Genomic DNA, 19,417 nt, shown 5'->3' with positions numbered 1-19,417 from the left:
AATTATATGTTTGTTTTGCATTGACTCTTGAGGGAAGGTCATGTGGTACCACTGGGTCCAAGGAGAAATCAGAGGAAGTATCCCTAAGGAGCGAGAAGAAAATGGCAACCCACTCCAGTATTCTTGCCTGGAGAATCCCATGGAATGAGGAGCCTGGTTGGCTACAGTCCATGGGATCGCAAAGAGTCGGATACGACTGAGCTACTTCACTTTCACTTTCTTTCTTTGATGTCCTTAATTGCCCAGTCCTGGATCTGCCCTTTCTGAGAATATCTTGGCATGTAAAATAATGAAGCTTTTTTGGCTTAAGTTTAGAGTTTCATTTTATGGAAATTGAAAGCATTCTAAGTGATTGGAAGAACGAAACTTACTTATTAAGGCAAGTATGTGTGTGTGTTTTATAGATGATAAAAGAAGAATCTTGTAGTTATTTTGTTCACAAAAAGTAGGTCATCCAGAAATTGAAATACAAAGTCCCATGTAATGATTGGGCTTCCCAGGTGGCTCAGTGGTAAAAACAAAAAATCCACCTGCCAATGCAGAAGACACAACAGATGCAGGTTTGATCCCTGAGTCCGGAAGATTCCCTGGAGAAGGAAATGGACCCACTTCAGTATTCTTGCCTGGGAAATCCCATGGACAGAATTAATTCCTTTTCTAAAACTGGTTTACATTGCTGGTAGCAAACAGGTTAAGAAAAATAATGAAGTTCTTTATGTAGAATACAGCTGGAATTTTAAACCAATAGGAAACAAGGAACAAGACTACAAAGAAGCATCTCTTCTCTTCCTTAACCCACCCACAGAAAACTACATTACTGCGGCTGTCCAAGAAAGCCCAGGCTAAATCCAACACTTCAGTTTGCATGGTGCATATTAAAAAGTAGGAGTATGGTCAGCTGCCATCTTCCATGTGATCTATGCATCTCATTCTTCTTAGGATTTTTGCAGAGTAATGATCTAGTTTCTTAAGACATAATACCATGTGAATGAATCTGTGTCACACCATCACTTTGAATTCACTGGGGTGACTCAGACCTCCCAGTGGAACTCAATAATTTGCATCCAGTTCCTACACTCAGAGTAGAAAACTGTGAGAAGTCACCCACCAGTGTAACAGACCCACTCTCCAGAGTCCTTCTCAGACCCCAGGTCATCTGTGGAAGAAAAAAAAAAAAAGATTGCTACTCAGTTGCTCAGTGATGCTGAAAACTGAGAATGATTTTAGTATTTTAAGGGAAACCTAAACCTAATTTGGATTTACTTTCATTACTTCAACTCTGCTCTTGAAATGTACCTATACCTGTACAGTCTACCTAGGAGTTTTGGCAACTCTGAAAGGTCAAAGAGATTTGGAAGCGTATGAATCATTGAGCTATTTCCCAATTAAGAGCCGCAGGTGCCCCTGTTTTACCGTAGCACTGTTCAAAGGGCATTTATCAAACTGCCTTTGTTATCATGGACGTCACCATGGGAAGTATGGTCTTTCTGGTGGTTAGAGGGACTCAGGGCTCAAGGGGAGATGACCTTTATCAAAGACACCTGACCCCACTGGAGCTACACATACAGAAACCATGACTCATGCTCTGTAATAATCATTAATCTACATGCTTTCTTTTCTCTGTATATTTTAGACAAATAACTTTTTCGAGAGGCAGGAAAGGCTGTTTGCCCTTGCTGTGATATGGCATGTAATATGCCAAATCAATGATATCAATAATTTAATAAGGAAAATGATACCCACATTTGAGTGTAATCATGGTGAGAGGGTAGCAGGCAGGAAGGCCAGGGGTCTCCAAACAGAAGAAATAGGTTGCTAGTGTCAGGCATTTTTTTTTATCTCTCTCTCAAGCAGCAGGAGGAAACAAACTAGTGTGATATTTTTTCCACTTCTCTATACAGATTTAAAAAGAGGTTTCTCTTAAAATTCTGTACCATCATAATGACACCTGGTTCCACCTGAACTTAACTTTTCTCAAACCTTGAGCTAAGCAATGCATTTTTCTTATGGAAATGTTTATCTTAAGCTGTGTTAATGTACTATGGATTTACCCCAGACTCCGTCTTCAAGTCGGTTCCAGCTAAAGGCTCAGAACCGACTTGACAAACTAGTATGTTATACACTGCTCTCCTAAGCTATGTTACTGAAACTGTGTATTTGTATGGGAATCTGCCTTTCTTCAAGATTCATGCCAATCGTTTTATGGCTCGGGATGACACACCTGGTGCCAAGATGATCTCAGAATGCATCTTGTGGGAGAGGGGCCTGGTGCCATCCTCTGAGTTTTGAGACATTTCCTTTCTTTAATTTGCAGCCTGCTAGTAGCTGTATAACGTCCACCTAAAGACTAGCAGGGGGGCACTCTTTCTGCCCCCTTCTGATGTCTATGTCAGAAGCTTTCTCTATCTCTTTTATACTTTAATAAAACTTTATTACACAAAAGCTCTTAGCGATCAAGCCTTGTCTCTGGCCCTGGATTGAATTCTTCTCCTCCGGAGGCCAAGAATCCCAGAGTCTTTCGTGGCTCAGCAATGACCTTTCAATGGTTACCAGCAGGTGGGAGGGGGAAGGCTTGGGGGAGAGCTAGCTTGGGAGTTTGGGATGGACACACGCACACTGCTATCTTTAAAGGAGAGAATCAACAAGAACCTACGTACAGCACAGGGGACTCTGCGCAAGACCCTGTAATAACCTGAACGGGAAAAGAACTTTGAAACGAATAGACACATGCATATGCATGCCTGAGTCACTTTGCTGTGTCCCCGAAGCTCATACAGCATTGTTAATCCATTATACGCCAATATAAAGGAATAGGCGGGAGACAGTGGAGACAGTGTCAGACTTTATTTTGGGGGGCTCCAGAATCACTGCAGATGGTGATTGCAGCCATGAAATTAAAAGACGCTCACTCCTTGGAAGGAAAATTATGACCACCCTAGACAGCATATTAACAAGCAGAGACATTACTTTGTCAACAAAGGTCCATCTAGTCAAGGCTATGGTTTTTCCAGCGGTCATGTATGGATGTGAGAGTTGGACTGTGAAGAAAGCTGAGTGCTGAAGAATTGATGCTTTTGAACTGTGGTGTTGGAGAAGACTCTTGAGAGTCCCTTGGACTGCAAGGAGATCCAACCAGTCCATCCTAAAGGAGATCAGTCCTGGGTGTTCATTGGAAGGACTGATGCTGAAGCTGAAACTCCAGTACTTTGGCCACCTCATGCGAAGAGCTGACTCATTGGAAAAGGCCCTGATTCTGGTAGGGATTGGGGCAGGAGGAGAAGGGGATGACAGAGGATGAGATGGCTGGATGGCATCACCAACTCGATGGGCATGAGTTTGAGTAAATTCTGGGAGTTTGTGATGGACAGGGAGGCTTGGTGCGCTGCAATTCATGGGGTTGCAAAGAGTCGGACACAACTGAGCAACTGAACTGAACTGAACTGATAAAGGAAAAAGTTTCAAAAAAAGGAACACAAAGTAAATATATATACTTTTCTGCTTTCTGTTCATTTTGGGTGTATGTTCCACTCTCATAACATGTAAGTGGCTGGGCAGAGATGAATTGCTATTTTCTAGAATTCCTTACTTTAAAGTACACGTCTTTGATAAAAACCAGTTCAGCAGTGGGGGGCTGTCTTTGAGTCTGGAGTCCCCAGAGCACCTGTTACCTCCAGGTGTGAGGCTATGGGGGAATTGTTTGTATGGAAGTGTACCTGGAAAATGTAAGAAATGTCATGTCAACAAAGAGAAGGTCAGTTGGTAAGATCACAAGCTTTCCATTCTGTTGGTGTTTCTGTGTCGAACGTAGAGATACCTACATTGCAGAGAAATGCAAGTTAGTTCAACATGACGTAGAATCTCAGGGTGAGAGCTAGGATCAGGAGGGCTTGGTTTAGTTTGTCTGAACCCCGTCAAGTTTTCTGAACCTCTCTGAGCTTCAGTTTGCTCATTTGAGAAATGGGAGTAATAATAGTACCTGAGGAACAGATCAGATAATGCTCACAAAATGCTGATAAGAGCCTCACTCTTACTACTCTTATTATTAATATTACCCAGGTACTTGCATTTCACACTTTTGTTTATTTCCCTAATGGGAAGTCAGTACAGGAGTATTAGGTAATGATTTCCCTCCTTTTCTTTTTTTCTACACTTTGTATTTCCATTTCACTTTAAACAAAAAGCCACCTTCTGCTCTTTCAGTTCAGTGTAAACATAACATATATTAAGGATCCCATGATGAGTAAGTCTTAGAGCAAGCAGTAAAATTTTACCAGGGAGTGAAAAGCACAGTCTGGTTTCAGTGGGCGTCGTTTGCCTAATACTTGACCCTCAGGACCTCTTGCAACCTCCCTTTAGATTCCACCAGATGTTCTCCATGACGATAGACCACTTTTTGGGGGATGCACTAGCTTCCGCCCTCCCTCATCACAGCAGGCCTGGGTCATGCCTTCACCGGGGTTGCCCAGATGCTCTGAAACCCATTACTCAGCACTTGCTGTGGGAAAAAAGAATATGGCTATGGACTTTCGAGAAACGCAAACTCCTTTCCAAAAGCTAAGCAGAATGGAAAGGGGAGTAAGCCACCGCTGAGGTAAGGAAGAGATGAGCAGAATGTGGCTCTCTCCACTTTGGAAATGGAACAGTGAGAGGAAATGTCCGAGTGCAAAGATACGCCTCGTTTTCGTCCTTTGAGGGTATTTGTGCACAGTGTCCTTACAAGTCATACTTTGGCTAAAAATGCAGTTTGTTCTTGCTCCAGATCTCATTTATTTTGCATTGCTTTTGGTGCATCTGCCCTAATGTATCCGTCATGAATTCAGGAGACTTTTGCCAATATTAATCCATCTTGAGTGTGTCCTCCAAAGACGTGAGCACGATTGTGTGAAAGCTTCAGTGACGTTACACTACTGGGGTGCTCAGACCCCTCGCAGGCTCTGCATCGCCTTCAGTATCACCACCTGGCCTCTCAGCCCCTCCCCGCCCCGCCCCACTCCAGCCTCCTTTTCCGTGAGCGCAGCTGTGGCGAGGGCCTTTGCTGCTCCTAACACGGCCGGGTGTGCGCCTGGCTTTTTACCTCTGCTGCACCAGCTCCTTGGAATCCTCTTCTGCAAGACACGTCCTTTGCTCAGTCATTTACCCTTTATCTTCTCACTGAGGACCTCTCCGAATGCCCCATGCAAAAATGCAACTTCTTTCAACTCTTAAAACTATCCTGTGTTTTGTCTTTTCATGTTTTACATTTGTTCTATATTTCCTTTAATTTTTGTTGGTATCACCCTCTGAAATGTAAGTGCCAGATGGCTAGCGTTTTTATATTTTCCCCTCCTTGTATCTTTACTAAGTAGAATAGTTCATAGTATGTGCTTAATAAATATTGGCAGATTTAATTAATTAAGTAATCACTGATTCAGCCAAAAGGTTTCAGGGAAAAGTGCTTTTCTCCCAAATTAGCTGTTGAACAGAGAGTGGACGCTTGAGAATGATCCTTTAGGTCTGTGATGAACAGAAGTAGCTGTCTGTCCTCAGTGGTTCCCCGTTAACGGGTCAATATTATCCTTGCATCTGAAATGCTTTGAGGAGAATGACAGGGCTTAAGTGACCTTTCAACTGTGTGACTGCTCACTGCTGCTGAGAAAACGGATAAAATTCACTTCGTGGACTGCAGCCCACCAGGCTTCTCTGTTGGTGGGATTCTCCAGGCAAGGATACTGGAGTGGGTTGCCATTTCCTTCTCCAGGGGATCTTCCCGACCCAGGGATTGAACCCGAGTCTTCTGCATTGCAGGCATATTCTGCCCTGTCTGAGCCCCCAGGGAAGCCCTTTATGACACCACATTTCTCATTAAAGTTCCATTTTTCTTTCTTAGGTTGTCCTCCCTTTATTTGGTGCAATAAATTTATAGTAACCGCTCACGCAGTGAAAGCGGCTGGTTGGAGAGGCTCTTAGATCGCGTTGCAAATGGAATTCTTCTTCTTTCTCAGTCCTTAAGAGTTACCCCCTCAGTTTTTGAGGAGAGGGCCTGGAGGTTGATGAGGTCTCCAAGGAACCACTTGGAAGGCGGACAAGAATAACAGTCCTGGTCTGAGCACCCTGTCCCTGTCAGGTCCACACCGAGGGGAGGGAGCGTGGGGAGTGTCATCTGAGGTCCCCGGCCCAGGGCGGGAGGACTGTCTGGAAGCTCCTGATGAATGAGATGCTAGACTTCATCTGCTGCGTTTCATCCCGGGCCTGCTGCTCATCCCGCCTCCACTCCACTCGGGCTGATGGGAAGCAGATGTTTGCTGAGCGGGGAGAGCGCGCTCAGAAACACGGAACCCACGACGCAGACGCCCTTCCCCTTTTGTTCCTCCCCAGAAACAAACCGAGGAGGAAAATTACACCCAAGTAATGACCCTGCGAGAGGACTTAACTGCAACAGGTTGAAACCAATCTGTGTTTTAAGGATTTGTGTAATTTTAAAAGGAAAAAAAAAAAAAAATATATATATATATATATATAGAATTGGAAGCTAAATTCGGGCAATTGGATAGTTTCAGGAATTTCTTTTTCACGTCAAGTCTTATTACTGCTGTGGCCATAGCTTCTCTTGGTCCCTGACGCCTCATGTTAGTTCTTGCTGTCACTTAGAGTCTCTTGATCTCTTTTCTGCATTAGTTTTTGCTGTAGCTTTCTGGCTTCCTTCCCCACCTCCTCTTCTGCAGCCCGTTGCAGACCCCCTTCTGCTCTGCTGGTAGATTAATTACTGAAGTCTTAGGTCTGGTCACGGTGTTGTGTTCCCAAGGCCCCTGCACGGATATGCTTTCTGATGGAGTCCACACGGAGGTCAGAAGGATGCTCAGAACGCCGCTGAGCTCCAGGCGCTGGTTGCGGTGGTCCCAGCTCCTGCCACGCCTCACCCGTTCAGGCCACCTTGGCGTTCCCTGGGGCGGGAAGAAGCGTCCTCACGCCGGCCTCCTTCACGGCGGAAGAGGCCCCTGCGGGCTCGCTGTGCGCCCGGCGTCTGCCGTCGGGGAGACTGCAGGCCGAGGGGTCTCTCCTGGCCCCGAGCTGAGTCGCACTGTCCCAGAGGCGGCACAGCTGAAGCGAAACTTGCTTACTGTCTTCGCTGAGTCTGTTCTCAGAACCTTTGCTGAAGATGCACTGGAACTCTTCCGCTGGACTTCTGGCTCCTCACAGAGACAGCCTCATCGACGAGTGCTTGTCAAAAGCCAGCCTCCTCTCAGAGGTTGGCAATAGAAGACCCCTATTCTGTCACCTCCCTGGTGTCTTCTGTGCAGCTTCCCTTTCTGGGAACGTGGATAGGACTTTTCAAGGTCAAGTCCATATCTTATTAGCTCTGTTGAAGTCCTGGACCACAATGGCACAATAGTAGACACTTAATAGAAACCTGAATCAATAGTGACTACCCACATCTTCCACTCAACGTTCATCTTCAGTAAATTTAAGCACTTGATCTTATATCTACTTTTGTGATATAGTTAAACATAGATATATATCTTGTAGACAATATGCTGGTACTTGTGGTTTTTCTTTGTTTCCCTTTGATTTTACGGAAATGATACGAGAGATCAAAATACTGTTGAGGAGTCTAAGAAGCCAAAGGCAAACAGAGGCTCTCTGGCCCCAGGACCCCTGATCGCATCTCTGCTGTAGCTCTTGTGAGTGCTCTTCAAAGTCTGGCTTCTCAAGGATGGAAAGCCAGATTCTTTCAGTTTCATTTCTAGGCCTGGCAAAGACTATAGAATCTGCACATAGTAGGTGTTTAAAGCATGACTAGAAAAGAAATGAATTGATCAGTGCATTTCAAGGCTGGACTAAACTTGCTGATTTTCACCTCAGGGAATAGAGAGATTTGAGAACCCATCAAATCCACTTATTTTGTGCAGTCCCCCCCACAACAAAATGATGTATCTGAATGGCTTCACTGTGGGTTTTCTGATTTTCCAGTTGTTTGACCAGTCTGTCTTCTTTTACCCCATCTTCAGAAGTAAATGAGAACGTGCACACGCCAGTGAAACGCTGAGTGCGTGACTTAGCAAGCGGCAGGGGCTCAGTGAGGGGCGTTATAAATGAGGAGTGCTCATCGTCTACAGGCACTGCTCGCCCCGTCCTCTTCACTGGTGCAGCACGCAAGGGCACCCACGCCGCTCTGCAGTCCAGTAGACAGGCAGCAGGGGTTAGTGAAGGGAGTGACAGGTCCCTGCCATAAGGTTTTTACCATTCCCTCAGAGCTCAGCTGGTAAAGAATCCACCTGCAATGCAGGAGACCCTGGTTTGATTCCTGGCTTGGGAAGACCCCCTGGAGAAGGGAAAGGCTACCCACTCAGAATTCTGGCTGGAGCATCCCATGGACTGCATAGTCCATGGGGTCGCAAAGAGTCAGACACGACTGAGCGACTTGCACTTTTCGTTCTGAAGGTGATAATATTTTCAGGCATTAATCCTTTGGGGAGCTCTATGAAAGGAAGGCACTTAGTCAAGGGAGGATGTGTGCTGGTGTGCCAGAGGACTGAAAAAGGGTTGAACGTTCCTCTCATCTTAGTTCTTGCCCATTGTTAGCCTAGCAGTTGGGGGAGGGAAGAGGAGAATGGGCTCCTAAGTTTGCCTCTTGCTGGACCTTATGGAAATAGATGTAAGAGCTGGGATTCACTGTTATCTCTTGGCAAGTGAAGGTTGAAAGGTTGACCAAAGCAATCACTAATGAGCTGTTAAACCAAAGTAAGTCTGTTCATTTGAGAAAAATAATAACAGTCAATGAAGAAGGAGAAGAAAAGGAAGAAGTAGAGGGTGGCAGGAGGAGGAGAAGAAAAACAGCAGGTTCAGGAGACGCTATCATCTACCACGTGCCAAATGTGTGTCAAGCTTTATGAGGGATTTTTAGGGCAATATCTTATTCTGACTTTAAAGATAAGAGCATCTCATGAAGTAAAAATTGTTTCCCATTTTTCAGATGATGAAATCTGCAGGACGCTTAAGATTAAACCAGTTGCTTAAGCTTACACACTTAAATAACTGAGCCAGGACTAGAAGCGATGATGCCTGAGTGCAGATTCCATCTTTCTTCACCCTGCTTCCCAGAATAACATTTATCAGAATCCTGGATTAAATAAACGAAGCTTCTTAAAGCCCATGGGACAATCATGTGCACTGCAAATCTTTAACTGGATGCTATAGTGAACATTGTTTCCTGAAAATATTTGACTGCTAGTATTTTTTTTCCCCTTGGAGCATATTTTAGAAATCCTGTTATTAGGAATACACTGACAAATGTTATCTTGGCATCAACATTATTCTAGAATTATACTAGTATATGATTTTATGGTCTCCTTTCCTTCAAAACTGTTTATGGCATGTAATTTATTAAATCACTTTGCTTTTAACATATAAATATCTATTTGCTGAAGTATCTCTCTCTTTTTTGGAAGTCTGCTAAGGTATCAAACCACAAAGTATTCCTTTTAAGGCAGTATTCTTGGAGATATGTTTGGCTTAAAAATATCTAAGTTGCATTGATAAGCGTTTTTACAAAAAATAAAGTTTACTGTAAGTTCTTGGCCAATAAATATTCCTGTTTCATAAGCATATTTCGGTCACTTAGATTTTGAAAATAGAGATCTTCTCATGGTCTTACCATCAAGAAAATGTTAGAGAGTATATTAAAACTTTTCTATAGCTTATTTCAGTTGAATCCAAGAAGTTAGAGACTGTTGACTGTATACAGAACATTGTGGAAAGGCCAAGGAATATTAGAATAAGATAGGGTCTCTGGTCCCTGGCCTCAGAATCTTACTGTCTTGTAGTCTGTGACATTATATATATATATATGGCCTGTAAGATACATCAGATGAGAGTAGGTTAAATATAACAAGAGTGTTGGGAAGGACTTCTCTGCTTCATAGGTAAATGTTCAACAGCCTAACTCCCCGACACAGGTGGGCTACCACAGGGAAGCCCAGGGTGTGTTTCTCCATGAGGAGTATCACAAAGGAGAATAAAATCTTGAAGCAGCATCCCCAGACCAATGAGTTTTTCGAGGCATGCTAAGATTGGCAAACGGTACGGGCCGCTATGGTACTGGTGTTTATATTGCATGGCAAATAACTGTCTCAGTTCTACATGACTTAGAATCCTAAACTGTTATGGGGAAAAGGAATTTTCAGCATTCTTTTTCCAAATCCCACACATTAAAAAAAAAAAACCAAAAAAGCGCAACGCCAAGACACATCCACCCTGCTGGGAATCCATCGCCTGCGTGGGGGGACTGACTGCCCCGTCTGGAATTTGCTTGTGTGTAGGAAGCGTGAAGTATATTAGTTCTTGGAAATTTGATACCAGACACAGACAGGTAAGGAAACACCAGTCAAGTGAACTTTATAAAGTGATTTTGTGGATGGGCAAAAGTTAAGGTTTTTCAAAAAAATTGAAACTGAATTTTTAAGTATTTAGAACTAGGGTAAAGCTTGTCCTGTTTGATTTCTGTTATCATCATGCCTAAAGAAACTCATAAATATGCCCATACATTTTGAAATAAAATAAGCTCACATTTCTAACCTCCTCTGTAAATATCAGAAAAGGAGAATTTTCCTGGGGGGTGAGGTGGCTGTTTAAAATTTATTGTTAGAATAGCCAGTATAAGATCAGAATATTTGCAATCTAATTCCTGACTGGCTGTGAAGCACTGGGGGAGTAACTTATGTTATGCAGACCTCTTTTTCTCTATTTGTAAAACAGGAGCAAAATTTTCCCTTATAACCTATGCTATAAAGAGTGGAGCATGGAAGTCAAAATGACAGACTTGGGTCAGTGTTGTTGTTGTTCAATGGCTAAGCCACGTCTGACTCTTTGTGACCCCAGGGGTTGCAGCTCACCAGGCTTCCCTGTCCTGCACAGACTCCTGAAGTTTGCTCAAATTCATGTCCACTGAGTCAGTGATGCCATCCAACCATCTCATCCTCTGGTGCTCCCTTCTTCTGCCCTCAATCTTTCCCATTGTATAAGTAGTTTATGAACTAATTAAAAATATATTCATGGACAAAATTTGGAAAGAGTCACAGGTGGGAAAAATGTGAATATTTAGAGCGGTGATATTTGGATAACTTTCATAACTTAAAAAAAACTCCATTGTAGATTTTTATTCTGTTTGAAAGATGTAAATAATACTGTGGGAGTCTATTTCCAGCAAGGCTCAGTAGCTCCTGCCAGACCAGTCCTCTAATAAGTAAAAACACTGAATTCTGGACAAAACACAAAATGCAGATACGTGTATGAGGGCCCGAGAGTAAGCAGAGATAGGCAGATAGTGAAAGGAAGCTGGTGTTGGAACGACGGTGGCAGCATGCGTGAGTTTGCGGTTTTCCAGAGCTTTTAGCCTGAGGACAGGCCCCAGTCAGTCTGTGTTACGTGGCGTGGCTGGAGAGCAGACACAAAACCTAAGTCACATTAGCTGTGTTAGCTTGAAAAATCAAAGGAGAGAGGCTCGGGTGATCACAGTGCCTGGGGAGTAGGAAGGAGAATTCCAGAAGGCGAAGCTTTGCATTCTGTGTTGACACTCTTCCAGATTTCTGGTTGACTTCCCCTGGTTCCATAGCCAGGCAGACACTGAGGCTTTTCAGCATCTCAGAAGCTCGGTCAGAACACAGAATAAACGTGTCAAGAGCGGGGGTGGATCTCTCTTGTTCTTTGGGCTGTGCCGGCCGGTTATGTCTATAGGGGTGAAGGAGGCAGTTACTGGAGAGGGAATGACCGCAAGTCTTGAAAGAACCTTGTTCACAATAAGAATGCCCCTTCCACTGTAGGTTTTGTTTTGTTTTGTTTTGTTTTTTTTGCCACAGATTTCTCTAATAGATGCAAAATCTGTCATTTCATCGTCAGTATTAGAGGCAGGAGTGGAAAACAAAATATTTCTGGGAGAGGATATAATCTGACTTTAAACAATATAAAATACTGTTTTGCTGGGTGGAATTACGTTCATAACAGTTATGTTTTGAGAGCTTGTTCTGTACGCGACACAATGCTAGGTGCCGTGGATCTAGATTTGACTCCTTGAGCCCCTAGGGAGCGTGCATTCCCCTGGCTTACGGAAGTAGAGCCGGGCTCGGCCAGGTTCAGGGGCGGCCGCGTGTGTGAGGCGCGGCGGCCGCGTGTGTGAGGCGGGGCGGCCGCGTGTGTGAGGCGCGGCGGCCGCGTGTGTGAGGCGCGGCGGCCGCGTGTGTGAGGCGGGGCGGCCGCGTGTGTGAGGCGCGGCGGCCGCGTGTGTGAGGCGGGGCGGCCGCGTGTGTGAGGCGGGGCGGCCGCGTGTGTGAGGCGCGGCGGCCGCGTGTGTGAGGCGGGGCGGCTGCGAGAGCGCGGGCGCCTGGCCGAGACGGAGGCAGGCAGCTTGCCGGCGGAGCCAGCCTGCGGCGTCCTCAGGGGACACCGGTGGCCCTGAAGACAGGCTTTTCTGTCCGATTCTCTTCCCTGTGGCTGTTCTGAGGCTGACGTAGCTCGCACAGAAAAGGGCCCTGAGGAGAGAAAGCTGTTGGAAGGCCTTTCTGGCCTGGTTGATGTCTGACTGGCGGGAGCTCTCTCCCGACTTCCACATCCAGTCAGTCGGGAAGTCCTTCCCTAGAGAGCCTTCCTCCTCGAAGCCCTCAGATTTGTCTCTTCATGTTCACCCCCCCGCCACAGTCCGGGCCACCAGTGTCCCGATTCCACACCTCACGTCTCTCCACAGCGGCCTCTTCATTAGCAAAAGCTAATCTTTCTAAAACAGAAACCTCATCGGAGCACTCCCTGCGTAAACATTTCAATGGCTTCCTAAATTCCTCCCGATAAAGTCCATGGTCCCTTGATGTTGGACATTGATTCTAAATTTTTTACTCTTAGAGTCAAGCCTTTGAGCACTGCTTTCCATGCGATGGGCTGCATACGTAGCGTCTTTACATACCCAGGGCCGCACGTCATGCTCATCACTGAGGCTGCTCTCCATTTTGCTGATTCCACCATCTTTAAATTTCCTTGGCTTGGCAGGGGATCCAGGGCTGGCCAAATAGAGTGACAGTCATGGTCATAGTTTTCTTCCCCAGACACACGTGGTTAACACTCGCCCTGGATGAAACTGCGAGGAGGCAAGAAGTATAACTCAGCTCTCTCTGGTGTCAGGGATCTCTTTATCCTCGTCTCCATTATCATATGCACATGGAAAGGACGTGGAGAGAGAAGCAGCAAAAAGCTTAACCCCTGAAACAATTCTTGCTTTCCCTCAAGGATGGCATCTAGGAATACCTCCAGGAACCCTGTGAGGAAAGCATTTTGGAATAGATAGGAAGGGCCGTGGAAACTGGAAGGAGCTATGCTAGCTGGAACACAAATACAGCTAAAAGATAAAGTAAAGAGTGAAAGAAATTTAACCCTCAGCATCTTACAGCTTAGTATAGCTTCCTGTTTCAAGAGGATGATCCTGGGGCCAGAGAGGCCCCAAGTCTGGCTGAAAGTGGCACAGTGGGTTACGAAGGAAAGAACCACATTGAATGCCAGTCAGAAACGCTAAGCCTGGACTCATTCTGCAGACAGTACAGTAGCCACAGAGCCCGTAGGAGGACCAGGTGATGCAGAAGGTGAAGAGAAAAGTATTACCTAACTTTTCTTTTTTTTGGTAGAAGATCCTTCAGATAAGCATCTCTACCATTTCAACTCTCTTCATCAAAAGGGAAGAAATAAACAGAAGCAAATATATCAGGAAGATGTGTGTGGAATTTAAGAAAAGTAATGCAGACAATTTAAACCATCAGCAGAGCTGGGCATTTGGTAGAGCAAAGATAAATGGCTTTGAGAGCCCAGTCAGAAGTTAGGAATGCTAGAGGTTAATGGAGTTAAGAGCAAGCAAGAAATCTGGGGACATAGCCCACACGAAAGGGAAAGTGAAGAAGCAGCAGAAAGTCTCCTGAATGTTGAAGAAGACCCATGCGTGTGTGTTAGGAGAGGAGACTACAGTCAGACTGTCGGACTCGTTGCCCGAAGAATGAAGTCAGAGGGAAGGTCGCCTTCTCACCTCTCCCCTCTCCCGCTTTCATTTCACTTCATTTCCTTAGAACACCTGGGCCTTTCCCTCCTCACCCACATAACACAGTGTTAACGCATTCATGTTTTGAAAGTACAGACAGATGATAAAGAGGAGAGAATAAGATACATTTACCCAAGTGGATAGAAGGTTAGAAGATTTAAAAGCAAAAACGGCGGAAGATGCATCTTTAAAGCCTTGAGGAAGAGCAGTGTTCTTGAGCAGAGGAACTCCCTGCAGAACTTAATAAGGAACTTGCAGATTTTTAAAAAAGTTATAGGCTGAGAAATACATTCAAGTTTGTGAAGAAAGGCCTACTGGTTTGAAGAAGGGGGAAGGATAAACACCCTAAACCATATTGAGCACCAACTGTGACATATTTATAGGAATATTATTATAAAGTCTAGCAGCAGTAGGTGGCAGAATGATGCATGAAACCCAAGCAGAATTGAAAGGAAGATGGCATGGGGCTGACTTACTCTGAGAGAAGTGATGAAATACTGCAGGATGGAGGATGGCCAGGTCACCCAGGGAGCAGGGACCATGACAAGCCCACGTCTCCTCTAGAAAACAAGGATGCTTGTGTGCAAGTCAGGGAAATGTGTGGGCAGGACTCAGGAATATGTGCTTTTTCCATGTTTCCAAAGAGTATAGCAAGACTATTAGGAGAATAAGCTAGAATATTTCGATGACTTGGAATCACAGACTTTTTCGTGTTTTCCTTTGTAGGATGGATCCAGGCCCATCTGGGATCCAGGGAATTATTCTAGATGGTTTCATCCCTCTTACCACGACCAGTCATCCTCCGTCTAGCAGTTTATGAGTCCTGTCCACTTTCCTTCATTAAAATATTTCAAATTCCCTCAGCAGTGTTACTGGTCTTGTTCAAGCTTTTATTATTTGTCACCCACACTGTGCTTTGTTGTTGTTCGGTCGCTCGGTCGTGTCCAACTTTCTGTGACCCACGGACTGTAGCCCGCCAGGCTCCTCGGTCCATGAGATACCCAGGTAAGAATACCGGAGTGATCTTCCTGACTGACGGATCAAACCCACATCTTCTGCATCTCAAGCATTGCACATCTCACTTTACCACTGAGCCACCAGGGAAACCATTAGTATTGTATCAGTGCTAAAATGGATTTTGGTACTTTTGTAGCTATGTAAGAGGATATCCTTTTTTCAAAGAAAAACGCATATACATTAAAGTGACACTTTATAACATACTCTCAAAGATTCATAAACATACTCTCAAAGGTTCATAAAATTATATAGGTTCATGAATGGAGAAATCACTGCTTTTTCTATTGAACTTTTATCACAAATGGGTTGATATTGTTGCCTGTAATGTTATCATTTGTCTTTAGTTTAATGTCCCTGAAGATGTGAACCCTTTTTGGATGTTTCCACATTGACTGATTTGCTCTGGTGTAAGATGTTCGAGACCTGCTGAGAAGCCACTAATACCAAAATGTATTGTTCAGTTGAATGGGTGAGCAGCAGTTTGTAGTGGAAGAACCTGGGATAGGAGGCAGGACACCCAGGTCCTCAGCTGTGCTCCTCACTGAGTGATCGCGGTCATTCACCTCCTCTCGGTGGTGTCATGGTTTATGAAAAGGAGGTTGGAGTATGGGACTCCTAAGATTCTGCTGGTCCTAAAGCTCTGTGTTTAAACAGGTGATGCAGAAAGATAATAGCAAAACAGTCATTCATAACATGATATGCAAGTAAACTGGAAGGAAATAAAAGCGTGAGTTATTAGCCAGAGCAGACAGGGCAGATGGCATTCTGTTGCTGCCTAAGATGAAAGGAACATCTCTTCACAGAGAAAGAACTGGAACCAGCCCAGAATGTCTTAAGTGATCATAGATGGCAGGAAAGAACAACAATGATGGGTTCAGGAGTGCAAATGCTCATCAGAAACAAATTAGACCAATTGTTATGTGTACAGCCCTGCGTGCACGAATATACACGTGTACATCCTGAATCGTCATTGGAAGGACTAACGCTGAAGCTGAAGCCCTGATACTTTGGCCACCTGATGCTAAGAGCCAACTCACTGGAAATGACCCCGATGCTGGGAAAGACTGAAAGCAGGAGGAGAAGGGGAAGGCAGAGGATGGGATGGTTGGATGGCGTCACTGACTCAATGGACATGAATTTGAGCAAACTCCAGGAGATGGCGATGGACAGGGAGGCCTGCAGTGCTGCAGTCCGTGGGGTCGCAAAGAGTTGGACACGACTGAGCGACTGAATGACAGAATACAGTCATTACAATGAACAACTTCAGTCTTCATAGATATTAATGAGGCAAACGATGAAACAATGCAACCAGTTACATAAGGATATGGAGTCACTGAACATGACTAAGTGACTAACACACACACACACACTTATACCATTTTAAAATACTATCTAGAATTATAATATATGTGGAGGATTATAGTAAATACCAAATTTTAGATAGCAGTGATCTCAGGAAGAAGAGGTCGTATAAAAGGGACAAGTGTAATAATTTTGGAGACCAATAGACAAGAAGCAACAACTTTAGAATACTTCCCTAAAATAAATTTGACCCAATTTATCAAAATGGTAAGATTTTATGATAATGGTTGAAAAAGACAAAATGGTGTTTCTTATGTTATTCATTATAACTTTCTGAGTGTTCTGAATATTTTATAATGAAAGACTATATCCCCAAACAAGAAAGTGTATAAAAGTGAAGGATGAAGTTGTTTTAAAGTGTTCAGAATAAAAACTTTGGAGAAAGGTCCTGAAGAAACAGTGATAAGAAAATGAAGCTAGGCATAATACAAGAAGTGCTTTTGCAGGTTGGGTCAAATAACCTGGAACCTAGACTTGAGGGTCACCCATTTGTATTTTGAAGGCAGGGAGCTTATCTCATACCTTTTCTGAGTATTCAGAGAGAATTGAGCTGCCTATTTCTGGCCCACGCTGTATGAATTCAGGTATCTAGATTTTAGAGTATAAATCAAACTTTCTTTTCCTCATGCTTCTGTGTTCAAGTTTTATGAAAAAAAGACCTGGCTTTGTTTGGGACGTGGCTTTTTCCTCTTTGGGGAACAGGAGCAAATGTGTTACATGGCCATTGTTTCTGACAGTTCATTTGTGCAGATGAAACAATCCATTCATTTGGTGAATCCACGGAATCGATGGCTTCCACTTTGTACTCCTTGAAAAGTATACAGAATTTCAGGCCCCTGGATCCACCTTCCACAGACCCTCTGGTCTAATGGAGTAGTTCTGCGTCCCTGGGGGGCAGCGAATGGCTCTGCGGGAGTGTTGATGGCTTCTCTGCGACATGCTGTGTGTATTTCTCACTGTTCTCGCTTGGAGCAGTTCTTTTAAGAGTGCTTTTGACGTATCACGTGGAAAGAAATGCCTCTCAGTGACCGTTTATGAGGGAACTTGCCTGTAGACTTGGGGCCTAGGGCTGAAATGTGACCTGCTCATCTTCGTCAGGCAGGGATGCCTCTAAATGGACAGTGAGTGCTATTTTTAATGGGCTTCCCTGGTGGCTCAGACGGTGAAGAATCTGCCTGTCACTGCAGGAGACACGGGTTCAATCCCTGGGTCGGGAAGATTCCCTAGGGAAGGAAATGGCTACCCACTCCAGTATTCTTGCCTGATGAGTTCATTTTTAATAGCACTTTGATTTAAACTTTGCTCTGAAAGAAGCATCTCAAAAACTCCATATTTTCCTTCCATGTCCAGTTGGAGATTTTTGGAAATCAGTATTTCTAGCCTACCGAGAATTAACAGAAAATAATCATAAACAGGGTGGGAGAGAGTTTATCAATGAGCCACTAGCACACATTGCTCCACAGAAGTAATTCCCTATTTCACTCAATTATGATGTTATGGCTGGGGTTGTTCTCAGTTGCCGTTTTAGGGAGGTAACTGTCTTGCTACTTCCAGGGTCCCCCTGGTTCTCCACACTCCGGCAGCTGTGAGCAACTTGACTCCTCGGCCCTGTGAGTAAACCATTCATGACAGATCTGCAGCATTTTTAGATAAAAATTCAATATCAAGGTTATGACCTTGAAAGATAATTGCATGTGTTGGGAAGACCTTGAAGAGCGAACAGCCAGGATTAAAAATGAGTGAGGATTGGATACTGCTGTCCGCCCTCGTCTGCTTGCAGTGTCACACCAGAGCTCCTGGACCAGCTCATCCGTCGATGGAAGGAGATGCTCTCCATTTCTCATCCAGGAGCCCTGATGAGAGGCCGTGCTTCCTTATCCTTGGAGATGAAGGGCCTGAACAAGGACCATGGAGAAAAAATAAAAGATCAGAAAGTGTAATTGCAATGTTTGCAATTAAGGGACACAGGGAGGGGTGGTGTGGGGAGATGTTCTTGACCAGCCTGAGCCCTGAAACGAGAGATGGGATAAAGAGATTCATCCTCTGTTGGGATTAATTACCCTTGGCTGTGCCCCTAAAGGAAAGCAATTTTACAGCCATTATAAAATGCCTCTTTAGCAGTCAGCTCTCTAACATCCCCCTGCTTTACTGTGAAGCAGAGGGGCGCAGAAGCCTTGGGAACCAGGGCCCTGTGTGTCCTGGTGACTGACTGCTGAGTTGAATTTTTGGCCCAATTATGTAGGCTTCTCCAGAGGGCTCCAGCGTTTTAACCACTGGGGAACCTGAGTGGCCCGCACCGCCCTGTCATCTCCTGATTCTGCTCAGATCTACCCATGGAACCAACCTGTTTACCCACGGAGCTAGTCTCAGACTGTTTTCTTTAACGTTATTAAAATGTGGCATGGTGGTTTGAGTGTGAGTTTGGAATTCTGACTGTTTAGTTCAAATCGCTGTTTCGCAACCTTGGGAGACATGGAAACTTGCCTTTGTGAGCCTCAGTTTCTTCACCTATGGAATGGGGAAGACAGTGTTATTTATTAAGCACGTTGTGTATTACCTGGGATGACCTCTGCTGAAACTAACAGGAAACCCCCATTTCAAACTGGCCTGCCTAGTAAAATTTATGATCTCACGTGAGTGGAAGTCAGGGTGAAGCATAATCATTGGCTCAGTAGCACCGTTCAGGGCTCAAACATTTTCTGTTTATCCCCTTGGCCATTTAATGGTGGCGGTGTGGTTGCGTTAACTGCAGATGTCGTAACCAGGAATGCTGATGTCAAGTGAGAAGAAAGATTGTCTCATTCTTGTATATTCCCTTTTGGTGATTTAGTTGGTAAGTCATGTCCAACTCTTGCAACCCCATGGACGGTAGCTCGCTAGGCTCCTCTGTTCATGGGATTTTCTAGGCAAGAATACTGGAAAGTTAGTCACTCAGTCATGTCTGACTTTTTGTGACCCCATGGACTTAGCCCACAAGGCTCCTCTATCCATGGAATT

The sequence above is a fragment of the Muntiacus reevesi genome, chromosome 18, assembly GCF_963930625.1.
Source record: "Muntiacus reevesi chromosome 18, mMunRee1.1, whole genome shotgun sequence".
Taxonomy (NCBI): Eukaryota; Metazoa; Chordata; class Mammalia; order Artiodactyla; family Cervidae; genus Muntiacus; species Muntiacus reevesi.
Note: the sequence above shows the minus strand (reverse complement) of the source record.